This window comes from Dipteris shenzhenensis, chromosome 5 (genome assembly GCF_047967505.1).
Source record: "Dipteris shenzhenensis isolate YYH24624 ecotype China chromosome 5, Dip_SZ_1.0, whole genome shotgun sequence".
In the NCBI taxonomy this organism is placed as follows: Eukaryota; Viridiplantae; Streptophyta; class Polypodiopsida; order Gleicheniales; family Dipteridaceae; genus Dipteris; species Dipteris shenzhenensis.
The window spans coordinates 20,277,222-20,282,632 of record NC_141600.1 but is presented as its reverse complement, the minus strand read 5'-3'; positions in this window follow the sequence as shown (position 1 = coordinate 20,282,632).

The window sequence follows — 5,411 nt, the reverse complement described above, 5'->3', positions numbered from 1 at the left end:
AACCCTAACCCTAAAAGGGTTTGTATATATTCTATTTTTTCAACTAAATCTAGTGTACAGTTAGTCATTTGTGGTGTGCTCTCTAGCTGTGCCCTCTCTCCTCATCTCCACTCTTCTCCTCTCCCCTCTTCATATTTTGTCATGGTATCAGAGCATGGTTTTGCCTTCCGCTGAGGCGGCATCCTTCTTGTGAGAGATTGAGAGATCGAGTTTTCTCTTCCGTGAGAGAAAAATTCCATTGAGAGGAATTTCCGTCCATTTGATTGAGAGATTTCTACTCATTTCATTAAGAGGAATTCTGTTCTATTGAGAGGAATTCTTAGTTCATCGAGAGAAAGAAAGAAAGATTTCTATTTGAGAGAGAATGAGAGAGATTTATTTTCTTAAAAGCTTCAAGAGAGACATTTCTGAGTTTTGTAAGCAGAAGACTTCTACGTAGCCCAAGCTCCCGTATGCACCAGTAGCTCCATAGTCATCTCCAACGAAAATGACGACGGAATCTGAAAGATTCTGTTAGAATCTTTGAAAGATTTTGGCTCTCCATTGAGCGACACGTGGGACTTATCCACTTGCCACGTCATCCAACTCATCAAGTGACACGTCACTCTATCTGTCACGTCAGCCTCGCTTACCATGTCATCAGGCACCCGGATGTGCCACGTGTACCTATCTTATCCTCTACCATGTGGCACCCTTATCCACAGTGCCACATCATCGGCCACATAAGCAGTCCATGTCACCATTGCCACGTCATCACTAACAGCCACGTCAGCAGGCCACATCACCTGTGCCACATCAGTAATCCACGTCATTAGTTACACATCATCAGGCCATGTCATCAGTGTCACGTCACCAAGCCACCTCATCAGGCCATGTCATCACTACCATGTCACCTCTGCCACCTCAGCAGTGCCACCTCATCTGTCCAGTCAGCACTGACCCTCTACAGGCACAGTCCCTTGTCAGGCACACTGTGCACACACTACATGTGCACACAGCTGCCATCTTAGCACAGGGCTTCACAGGCACACCTCTTGCTAGGCACAGTGCCACATCATCACTGCATGTGACTCACAGTAACACATCATCATTGAGTACATTTGCACTCCTTTTGTCCTCATCTCCACTCTTCTCCTCTCCCCTCTTCATATTTTGTCATTTTCCCCAAAAGATTACAAAAGCTTTTTCTTTTCATAGGCCCTCAGACATATATTGCCCAAAAGCATCCAGATAGCTATGATTTCAGCCTGTTTCCCCTCCTACTCGTGTCCTAGGTGTGCCACCACCCTTCCAGCTTAGCGTAGAGAAGTATCAAGCTATGCGCAGCAGCTAAACAGAACATTGTACTAGTTGGGTGGCCTAACCAAGCCCCCCGTCTTGAATCCACCACCTATACTAGTTCCTAACACCCAACCCTGCCTTGCAGCTATCAATCACACTCGACAGTAGTTGATTCAGTAGCAGTAATTGCACAACTATGGCATCCCAACTATCAATCCAAACAGCTTGTTCCAAGCTGTGATGGAGTTTTCTACTGTAGCCACACTGCAAATACTTACAATCCTCTGCCAGAGACTATGAATTACTACAGGAAGTTTCTACTCTCTGTTTTAAACAATCAGCACATAATTTCTTTCTCTAATCGATCATAATTGATTGTACAAGATCTCCCCCTTCAGGTTTCACACCCACTCAGATTTTCGCACACAAAAAAAATTGCAAATCCTTGCATCCTACTCTAGCAATTCGCTCAGTTCAAAAACTTACAACACTTCAACATGCAAGAACACTTCGCTACATACTTGTCACCATTCGAACCTACATACCTTGTAACCTGAACCATGTACAGGACTGCTCTGATACCAACTGAAACAGTCCAAACAATACTAAACTAAAGATCAACAAGTGACTCACCTCCCATCCACCCCTAAGCACAGAGGCTAGAGATCAAACCCCCACAAGGCTATGCCATAGCTCCAGATCCACTAGGACCCTTTTGTAGAGTATTTCATGATTTGCCATGTAAGAAGGTAGGACTCTAGGCTTATGGTCCAGATCAAACCAATCAGTGGTGTCAACACACTAAATGCTCACCCAATATCCTTGGCCACTCTTATATTGAAGAGAGAGCATCTTGGCTAAATATATAGTAAAAATGAGATCAGTCCAAATGGAAGCCAATATATTAATAGTAATGGATGTATGTCCGCCATTGACATGAGCACACCTCAAACACCAAATCAACCATAAACAATGCTGGAAACTACCTCCCACGCTTGTGATTGAAGGCAAGTTGGGACGAGGAGTAAGAACAAATCTTGAGGCTCCATGGTCCTCAAAAGTGTGGGGCCATGTCTGTGACACCCTTGCATATGCTCATGTATCTCACTCATATAGAGCAAAAGACACCAAACCTTCTTCTAATCCCCATGTCAAGGTAAAGGAATCAAAGGTAATATATGAGTATAATCTCAAAACTCCTATCCAAACCACCTTGCAACTCTACAAATAGTGCTTGCTAGATTCTTGTGAAACGGTTGGCATCTCATGCATACCAGGAGTGTGTATCCATCTTTTGAAGCCAAGTGGCAAGTGGAATACTTTCTTGGCTCTACTAATCCCCAACGATGAGATCAAAACCTCGATAGATGATGCTCTGAACTCCCTTATGCCTGCCAATATTGATTGGCTTGATGCGTGGCTCTTTGTTGAATCTTGTATACAATTCTCATGGAATACTGGAATTTAATAATCTGGAGCTGTGGTTGTTGACCAAGACCACTCCCTTAGATCCCAATCCAACTCAGATGAGGGTTTCAACAAAAGTACCTTCACTTATATAGTTACGTAGAAACTAATGGATTCCATACCTATTCCCAGACTTCGGGCAAGCCAAGTGGATGAGGGAAAACAAATGTCAGCAAAGGAGATTGAAACAATATTCTCTCTACCAAGAGCAATGAATTGAGAATTATTCTCTCCTAGAGAGCAGATAATCCTAAATAAGATGCTCCCTTGAAGTTGAAGTGCACTGATAAGCACAAAAGATCATGCTCTATTACCTCACCTAAATCATTAATAAGAAAAACATTGCTCTCTATCTCAAGCACATGAGTTTATTTATGATGACTATAAGACGTGCTACGTTTCATGGCCAACATATCATGCCATAGTTGTATATAACCCCCATATATATTTTAGGCATGAATCAACATGTAATGTATAGTCTCTAATGCATTCATCTAACCTCTCTCTCTCTTCGTGCATTCTGTGGGGGTTAAAGGTCATTGTGCCTTTACCCTGGTTATGTACAATACTCAAATGCATATATAAATGAATGAAAAAGAAGATTAGGGTGTTCTACACCCAGTAAAACTTGTGTGGCTCTCTGTTTCTCTCTCTCCCTCTTTCGATCTTGCTTCCATTGAGAGCACTCTCAACTGGTATCAGAGCTCGGGTGATCTACCTGAGCGTGCGTGAATGCTTGGAAGCTCAGCAGCTTTGTGGGAGGAAGGAGAAGCTCTGTGGGAAGCTTTGTGGGTGACTTTACTTACATTCAAGTGTGCAGAGACCTTGGAGGAACCTTTGGAAAAGTCACTTTGGCTTTGCGAAGTGGTTTTGAGAGACTGTTAAGTGTTTTCAAAGAAAGAGTCATTTTTTGAGCTTTTCCCGTTCGATGACAGAGACTCTGTATTGACTTGTAGAGGCAACTATTGCTTGCTTTTGGTATCCACTTTACTTCAAGAGCTTGGAAACACCTTCATTCTTGAATCTGGGATTATTTCATTGGATTTTTGACTCATTGTGTCAGTTCCCACGTTTTTGTGCCCGGGTGTTGGAACTCAAGTTTGGAGTAACCATTTGCAGATCTGTTAATTCCGGTGGACTCAGGAGGTCCTAAAGCTTCTATGTTGCTCATCATTCGCACTCGGGTGGAGTTTACAAATAGTTCTATTTCCAAAAACGTTTTTCAGTCCGTGTGTTGGACCCAGTGATTGAGACCACGATTTCCAAAACCGTCTATCCCATTGTGTTTCGGATGCCCAAAAACCCCTACCTGTCACTTCTTGCACGATTCGGTGGAGTATTTTCAGAGTTATAGATCTCTGTGTATTCGATTTCGTCTCTCTATTATGCATTTTTCATTCTAAGGTTTTGAAACCTTAGATTTATGCCACATGGCAGTGGATAAGTGTTAACTCCCATTTCTCACTCATCGGTTGGGATTTTGGAGTTCCGGCAGAAGAGAGATATTTACAGATTTCTTACTGAGTCTGATTATACAATGGCACCTATATTTTTAGGCATCTCAGGCTCTATTTTCAGTACCGGTCTTTTCCATGGGACCATGATTTCTTGAGCATACCTTATGCAGATCACTCTAGTTACAGTTTGAGCCATGTACGCTCATTCGTGGTGTGCATTGGGTTGCAGTGGATGATTTATAGGCCATTTAGATGCATTGCGATCCTTATTGGATGTGCTAATAGGCCTAGATTGCCTTGTGGGATGCTATTTTTTATGGACGCTTTGCACATGGATGCTATTTTATGCTGAGGGGCAGCTTTGACACATTGTAGGTGATGCACTGATAGTGTTATGCTCTCTTGGATGAGATATTATTGATGCATGTGCCTATGGATGGTGTTTATACTTGAGCCATTTGGCACCTATTGGCATTTTGGATTGCCATTGCAATTGGCATTTTCTTTTGGGCCAGATTTGCTCATATGGATGCATAGTACATGCACATGAGTCAGCTGCATCTTTTGATGCTTTGAGCTTTGAGTTTTGGTGATATTTCAGTCTATTGTGGCATACACATTTGGGTGCACCTGGTATTTGGTGTGATTCTCTCTTATAGGCACTAGCATTTGGGATTTTGCTTTATTTGCATCATGGCATCCTCTTCCATGTTTGAAAAGGAGTTTTTCAACATTCAAAAGTTTGATGGGACAAACTTTTCTTTGTGGAAAGAACAAATAAGGGATGTGCTTATTCAAAAGAAGCAGATTAAACCCTTGGCAGGGATTGAAGCTACACCTACAAATATGTCTGAGGATGATTGGAATGAGTTGGATGCATTAGCAAAGTCTACTATTAGACTTCATCTTGCAGAGTCAGTTTATTTCATAGTAGTAAATGAGCAGACTACGGAAGATTTGTGGAAGAAACTGTGTACTACTTATGAGAAGGAAACTGGCTCTAATAAAGTTTACCTCATGAAGAGGTTGTTTGAGCTGCAGATGAAGGAAGGGGTCTCCATTGCTTCTCACTTGAATGAATTCAATATTATTTTCAGCCAGCTTTAGGCTCAGAAGATGAATTTTGATGCGGAGGAGACTAAGGCAATATTTCTCTTATGCTCATTGCCATCCTCATGGGATACCTTCTGTACAGCTGTCAGTAAC